Genomic DNA, 8,474 nt, shown 5'->3' with positions numbered 1-8,474 from the left:
GCTAGTGGGTTTCGCAGTTGGCGTCCAGGTCCTTGTGATACCGCCCTTTAATGGTGACCAGTTCTGCTCCTTCAAATGTTGAAGATTAAACACTAGAGAAGCATGCCAAGACAAGCATATTAAGCAGGTTTTATTTAAAGGTAATAATACAGACTTCTCCTGGGAAGAAGAAGGGGGCCATGGCTGATGTTCTAAAGTCCCAAGAAGTGAACACACCCTACATCTTTTATAGGTTAAAGTCTCTTTTGTTCTCCAGTTCTCTCTCCCTGCCTTATCTCTCCTTCCTGCCTACATGACAAGGCCTGGTTTTGAATTAAGTGAGAAGCCATGGGCAGGGGGAGGGCCAAGGTGATTCAGGCAGGTAAGGGCCCAAGGTACATTAATTAGCAGCTCTTTGCCTGCAGTCCTTGATAAAGGCAGGTAAATTTGGTAATCAATGGACTCCGAGATCCTTAACATTCCATTCTCCCAGGGCAGTCTCCAACTGCCAGAGGCAGATGTCTTTCATGGCCTTCATTTCCTGGATCACTTATTTCTACAGTAACTGCCTGTCTTTAATTCTGGTTTCACTTGGTTATGGAAAGTGAAGGTGAAAACATGATTCTGTGGGGTAGAATAGAATGGGTTGAGCAAGAGAATCTCAAGTCTCCACAGTTGGCATATTTGTCTCACGTGCTGACTGTGAGGCATTTCCTTCCCTATACAGATCTGATTGAAGGCCTCACCCCATTTGCTCCCCTTAGTTATTTAGTAACACATTATTAGAATAATGTCCAAAATTCTCCCATTGGTTACGTTAAAATACAAAATTAGAATGCTTCCCACTTTGTCATCATTGATCATTTTTTAATGCCAAACCTGAGTTGGAAATTGCCATGGTGATAAGTCCTTAGTGGCAGGAGATGTTCACTGCAATGGAACTTATGGCAAATAAGGATGAGATGAGGCATCTTCCTGGCTGGTCTTTCAGTGGCATTGTGCTGGTAACTTGCCTTGCCATCATGGAGTACCTGAACTCTAACACCTACAAGCTAGGAAGCAAAACAAAGTGATTTCCATTGTTACATTTTCCATTTAAAAATGGAACATTCCTCTTACTGTGAGCTCCCTCCAAACCACCAGTGGTGAATTTACCCCAACCAACACCCCCACCAGACTTTATTCTATTTTACCAAGACCTTTGACCCCAAGGGACAAAAAAAATAAAAGTACACTGGGGGCCCCTGGGCCATCATCCAATCCTTTGGGACCCTGACATTGGCTGGGTTTAACTCAGACACTGCTGGAATTTCACAAAAGCACCCTTCCACCTGGGCTGTCCCGGGTTCAGCAGGCACGGCAAGGTCCCCACTCTTGATCCCCAAAGTGCCAGTGATATCCCGGGAGGGAGGGTGCGCACGCGCACTATGCTGGGGCAGTGGCTCTACCTGGTGGCGTCGCAAGGTGGCGCTGCCGATACGGGTCCGAGTGGTGCTGGGTGGGTGGTGATGGCTCCTTCTGTGACTTCAGTGCTGCTTGAGTGGCTGCAGGCTTTCAGTGTTCATGTGGACAGAGCAATTTTGTTCAGCTTCAAGGCAAGAGGTCTGCTGTAGGGCAGCTGAACTTGTGCCAAAGAGCTCTTCCTGGTCAGGATCGAGAAGGTACTGTGCACTTCAGGCCATCCTTGCTCTCTGTGACTTTTTGCTCTCAAGCTATGCTGTGGTTGAGCTTTGTCACTGTCCCCAGACCTTCTGGACAAGACCTGAGTGAGGTAAGCCATGCTAAAACTCTATATTTCTGGATCCCTCTTGAGCCTGATGAATGAAAGCTACACCGTCCCAGGGAAGGAACTCTGGGAGACGTGGTTTATACTGTATCACAGCCATTTCTTATTTGGTGAACTTGTGAAATCACAGGGATGATGATTAAGATCATGGCCCACAAGTGACAGACACAGGAGACAGGACTCAAACCTCAGATCAGCAAGCTTTGCTTTATTTTTAAGCAAAGTCAATCAGGCACAGGAGGGCCCATTTTCTGGGTATGGAGATGGCCTGCGGGTTACAGAAGAAATCTGGGTTTTATAGTCTTGGATATTATGTACATGCAGATTGCACAGTCAAGGAATTAATTTTGCTGGTTAAACTTTTAACTTAGGAAGGTAATTGTAAAAAGGTTAAAATTTATTGTTATCTGGGGAAATAGGAGTTCAGATTTTGAGGGAAGCGTAGTCAAATCTTGCCCATTGCTTTTCTTTCTCTGAAATCCACTGTTTCTCAGAGTTATGATAATTTTCTTTGCCTCCATTTAGGACTATTTTGCACTGGGGGAAGGCCAAAGTCCAGAGCAGTGCATTCAGTATCCGCTCCTTTCCTTCAGGGCCCATTGTTATTAAGAAAAGATTTACTGAGAGGTTAGTGCTTGACTAGTTTTCCCTCCCTTTTACAAGGTGCAAGTCTCTCTGTTTTTCTTTGGGAGCTATCTTGTAGAAGTATGATTTTCCATCACACTTTGTTGAGAAAATGACAAGATGGTACTCAGACATTAGGAGAAACTAAAGTAAATTTTACACCAGAGGTCCCAGAGAAGATTAGCACTCCAAAATTCTAAGCCCTGATCCACAGTTTCTCACAATAATTATATGTTATTTGATGTCATCTTAGACCCATCCTATCATTGGAGCTTTTTCTTCTTTTTTTTTTTAATATCTAATCTATGTGACTGAAGGCCTCGTGCCTTGTCTCTAACATAAAGTGTGCTCACAGAAGCGAAAAGAAGAAACAGCTCCTCTCACAGACATCTATTACATTTCAGGAGGGATTAGTTAGACTCTTAGGGCAGTTATTTATTGGTCAGTTTGACTTCCTGTAGAAAGGTTAAGAGAGGGGTGGGTAATTGACCCCTTCCCCAGGCAATGGACTCTGACCATAACGTTTTTTGTAATTTTATTTCACAACCAGGTCTGGTTTTGTCATCACTCCTTCACTCAAAAAACATGAAGAAAATGTTACCTGCATATTATGGGTGAACAAATGGAAGTACTGAGAAATTGAGCAATTTTCTGATGGTATTGCAATTAGTTCGTATGCATGTTTGTGCTTGTTTTTTGGTACCAGTGATTGAACTCAGGTGCTTAACAACTAAGCCACATCCCCAGCCCTTTTTTATATTTTACATAGAGACAAGGTCTTGTTGAGTTTTTTAAGCCTTCATTAAGTTGCTAAGGCTGGCTTTGAACTTTCCATCCTGCCTCAGTCTCTCAAGCTGCTGGGATTACAGGCTTGTGTCACCATGACTGGCAACCTTGCAATTAATTAGCAGAAAATCAAGGGTGAAACTCAGGGCTTATGCTAGTCATGGGCCCCTTTGTAGGATGATCCTCATCATTTTTAATAAATATGCAGCTGATCCAAATCAAGTATAAACCTGTTTGAGAAAGGAGATGGATGTAGGAAGTCAAGTCTTTCACCTAAAGCACCCTGTGAGATTTGCTTTCCAGGTCCTTCAGTGGGTCTTGTCCTTCTTTTCTTCCCCTTTGACTTATTTTGCTGTGATGAAATTTTTTGCTTAAAATATCATTTTTGTAAGTATTCATCATTTTTTCTAATTTTCAGAACATAGCAAAGATGAACTTAATGAAATCAATCCATCTGAAACCATGGAAAATTTCTTCACTGAAGAGAGTATGCATGGTTCACATTGCCATTGCCAATTTCCATTGTAAGTGTGATTGCATTGATATTTATATTAGAAATAGCATAAAGAGGGAGGCAGTCCTCTTCATTGTTGTTAATGAAATAGAGGTAATTTCTAGTCTTAACATTTTTCTTTAGGGAATATACCAATTGCTATTATTGAAAGATCTGTACAATCCGCAGCACCACAAAACAAAGGGAAAAAAAAGATAGATATGTAGTTCAGTGTTTCTCCATGGTTCCATGGTGAAGCACAATCTTTAAACAATTCCAAACTATTGTAGAATAACATTCATAAAAAACACATTAGAAATGAACACATACAAAAATGAAATGAAAACATCCAAGATACAAACAATGCATTTCATATGTTGGTTTGTGCAGCATTCATTGTAAGATGCTGTGCATGATTCTAAAGGTTGATTCTGAAAATCTGTGCTGAGCTTTTTATGGCCCAGACATGGTATACAGCAGCCACACCTGCAGTCAACATGTGGAAGGTCTTCCCTCCAGAATGTGGAGACCCTCCCATAGGGTGTCTGGCCAGACATTTACAGGGAAGTTGTTCCCCTCAAGGGGAATGCCTGAGAGGTTTTTGATGGTAAATTAATAACTCTTCCCCAACACTAAAAAATCAAATGAGTTTTCATTTATAATAGGTTTTCTATCAATATTTGCCCTGCTGTGAATTAAAACTGAGAATTTGAAAAACACTATATTCACATAAAATAATGAACATACATAGTATTTTTAGTAAAATATGTACTGATCACCAAAGAAATCAGTGGAAAGAATAGTGTTGTTGTAAAGTTCTGCAAATCTTGAAATTGGAATACAGCTAGATTCCCCTCTTTTGATATTTTAAGTTCATCTTTTGCCATATAACCTGTGGGAATTTCAAATATACACTTTTTTTTTTTTTTTGGTGGTACTGGGGATGGAACTCAGGGCCTTGTGCTTTCAAGACAAGCACTCTACCAACTGAGCTACCTCCCCAGCCTGGTCAACTATACACTCTTGGGAGAACCAGAATGAAAAAGGCAAATAATATTTGGCTTTTACAATAAAATAGCTTTGAACTTGTGGTACCCTAGAAGAAACTCTGGTGTTCCAGGATCTGTCTTGACAATGCTGCTCTATATTATTACATTTTAACATGCTCTATTGCTCACAGTGGCTTGCTTGTATGTAGATATCATTTGTTATTTAGAAATGTTTGTTTTGTTCTTGTGGTTATCTTCCTACTCAGGTCTTAGTTTCTTGGCCCCATTGTTTCTAAATTTAAACTTTTAATATATGACTTGTTGGATTTTTCCATATACTTTACTGTGGTATAATTAATTTATAAAAACTTGCATGCATTTAGGTTGTGTCCTAAGGAATCTTCAGCCCTTCCAGGATAATAAATGTATCCATTTCCCCCAGAAGTTTCTTGCTTCCCCTTTATTACCTCCTTGTTTCCAAGAAACTGCTGCTGTGCCTTTTCTCATTATAAAATTTTAATACATTATATATTCATACATTTTTCATGTTCTTGTCTATCTTATAATAGAATTTAGACTTTCACATCTTCTGTATATTGTTTTCTTCCTTTTTAGTACTGATTATTTCTTTGTGTATAATTTAATCTGTTTACCCACTCATTTATTCACCTCTACTATACATGCAGAACATACGTGCAGAACTGTATTTGAATTTCTCTTAGTTGATGCCCAGAAGTGGAATATGTTGACCATGATGTAGGTGTACACTTTAAGAATCTGCCAAACTCTTTCCAAGGAGATAACCACATTAAATTCCCAACAGCGTGTACAAAGTTACAACTGTTCCAAGTTTTCACAAGTCCATGTGCATAATCAATCCTTTCATTTATTGTTGGTGACTTTTTCTTGTACTGGTAATTGAGTTCAAGGTCTTAAGCATGCTAGGTAAGTGTTGTACCTCTGAGGTACATCCAGTTCTCCTTTTCTTTAGTACTTTGTATTTTACATAAGAAGTGAGCCAAAACTAAAGTCATGATGATTTTTATCTCTTGTTTCAGAAGATTTTATGTTTTTTCACTTACATTTAGATCTATGATCATTGCCCCTTAGTTGCTTATAGTTTTTAAGGCAGAGCTTGAAACTATTTATTTATTTATTTATTTATTTTTATTTTATTATATATATGGTCACAAAATTTTCCTGCACCATTTGTGGAAAAGATTCTCCTTTTCCCATTGACATGGCATGTTTGTCAAAACTTGCTTGACCACTTAGGTGTGAGTTTGCTTGTGTCCTCTGTCTTTACCTGGTCTCATTTTCCTTATACACTATGATGTTTGCTGAGATCTGAAATAAGCTTGGAACTGGGTAGTGCTGTTCCTTCAACTTCTTTCTGCTGGTTTGACTCTTCTATACTCCACTCTTTTATTCCATTTTAGATTCAACTTTTCCACAAGACTTGCTGGGGTTATGTTTACAGATACAATAATTAATAACTCAGTGTAAGGAATAATGGAGATTTTAAAAAATATTGAATCTTTTCATATATGACCATGACATATCACTCAATTTATTTAGGTCATTTAAATTTCTCTTAGTTTTGTTTTATGTGCACAGTTTTCCAGGTATAGGTCTTGAATTAATTTTTAAGATCTTCATTTTACTTATTTATTTTTTAACACATATTGTGCTTGGGATCTAACCCAGTAACTCATACATGCAAACAAAGCTCTCCAAAACCCAGCCACTAAGTAATTTTGGTCAAAAATGTTTAGTTTTTTTTTTTTTTTTTTTTTTTCATTGAATAGGACAGGAAGATAGCAAGCAAGCAGCATGTTTTTTACAATAGCAAAGGTAGTAAAGTAACAAGATTCCTCTGAAGAGAAGGGGCCCCAGAGTCAGAGCCTGGACTCCTATAGGAAAGTACTGACTTGTTCTTTTCAAAGGTTTTGGGTCCTCCTCCTTTTTCTATCTCCTCTGACTCCAGACTTTCTTTTATTTAGTGTTGCTTCCTATTCCCATGCCCACACATCTATTTTAGTCTTGCTATTGGGTCTCTGCTCATGTCCATGGGCATATTTGTCAGCTAGAAATTTGGCCTTATTGGCATAGGCTCTGTGTTCTCTCACTGTCTGCCCTGCCTTTGGCTTCCTCCTTTGCCATCCTGTCCTTATTGCCCACACCATTCTAAATCTCCCTCAGGTTTTTATATTAATGTTTCTTTGATGGGTTGTGAAATTTATTCATAGTACTTACACTTGTTGATATCTGTCGTAAATGGTGCTATTTTAAAATTCAATTTCTGCTGAGTGCAAAGAGCCATGCCTGCATTCCCAGCTACTCAGGAGGATAAGTAAACATAAGTAAAGCCAGTCTGAAAATTTAAAATACAATTAAACATGACTGAGTTTGTGAGTGTCCCTGGATTTCATCCTCAGAACAACCAAAAGTATTATTTTTGTTTGTTGTTCTTACAATATAGAAGTGCAATTGATTTAAAGTGATTTTTGCAGTGATATTAATTTTTAATTTTTGTATAACTTTTATCTGCATAATTTGTCCATTTAATTGTTTTAATCTTTAATCAATAAAATGTTCTAATTATTTAGGAATATTTAGGAAACAGATAAAATGAAAGAACAAAGTTATAATGTTATATTTTTTATTTTTAAAATATATTTTTCTTGGACTTAAAACTCCAATACTTTTAATCATTTGATAACCATATTATTTGTTTTTTAAAAATATTTTATTTTGGAATAGGTAAAAATTGATGTGCAGTTATAAGAAATAAATCAGAAATGTATACTTCACTCCATTTCTCTTAATGGTAAACCATCTTGCCTAACTAGTGTACTGGCACAATTGGTAAGTTGGACTCAGTGTGCTCCAGTTTAAGCCTAGTCAGATTCACCAGAGTTACATGTACTGGTATGTGTGCATGCTTCTGCAGTTTTTCATATATGACTCTTCACATGCAGATTATCATTCAAGATTTAGATTTATATTATAAGCATCCCTTGCAAAGACTTTTGTGTAAGTTGGTATTATTTCCTCAAATTATTTGTAAAATTTGTACACAGTGATGCATGCCTGTAATGCCAGGTATTCAACGATGTGTGTTAATGAGTTACACATTGTGTAAGTTTTACGGATTGACTCTTTTTACCCAGCAACATTCTCCAAGTAGGTTGCTGCGTCTGTCAGTAGTTTCTTCCATGTTTTTGTTCAGTTGTAGTCTGTGGCATGGACAAACAGCCCTTCATTGCCCAACATCAAAAGTTCATGAAGATATTTCCAGTTTGGTGGGTGCTTATCAATCTTGCTGTGGCATATTTATATTGTGATATTTGTGGAGCTGTTTCCATTTCCTTGGGATGGATGCCAAAGTGAGCCACTGCTGGGACCCATGTGTAGTTGTTTAAGAAAGTGTCAAAGTATTTTTAAAGGTGCTGTATAATTTTACATTCCCACCAACATATGTAAAGTGATCTGGTTTCTCTGAATGAATAGTTGATCTTCCTGTCAATCTTGTATTCTGTATTACATTAAAGTGATTTCTTCCTTGTATGAGCTTTGTAGTAGAATATTATACATACATAGTTGTGTTGATGCTGGAAACAGCTTTCTTTTCCTTCAGAGTCTGGTTTTATATACATTTCTTTATTGAACTTGATAAAATTTCCAGAATTTTCCTTTTATTTTTAGTGTGATGAGTTTTCATTATGAATTGAATCAAATTGTGTCCAATGCTTTGTTTTGCATCTACTAGAAAATTATTGATTTAAAAAGAATGATCCATCTTTACATTCCTAGG

Source organism: Sciurus carolinensis, unplaced genomic scaffold (assembly GCF_902686445.1).
Source record: "Sciurus carolinensis unplaced genomic scaffold, mSciCar1.2, whole genome shotgun sequence".
NCBI lineage: Eukaryota > Metazoa > Chordata > Mammalia > Rodentia > Sciuridae > Sciurus > Sciurus carolinensis.
The sequence above is the reverse complement of the archived record's forward strand: the minus strand, read 5'-3'. Positions refer to the sequence as shown.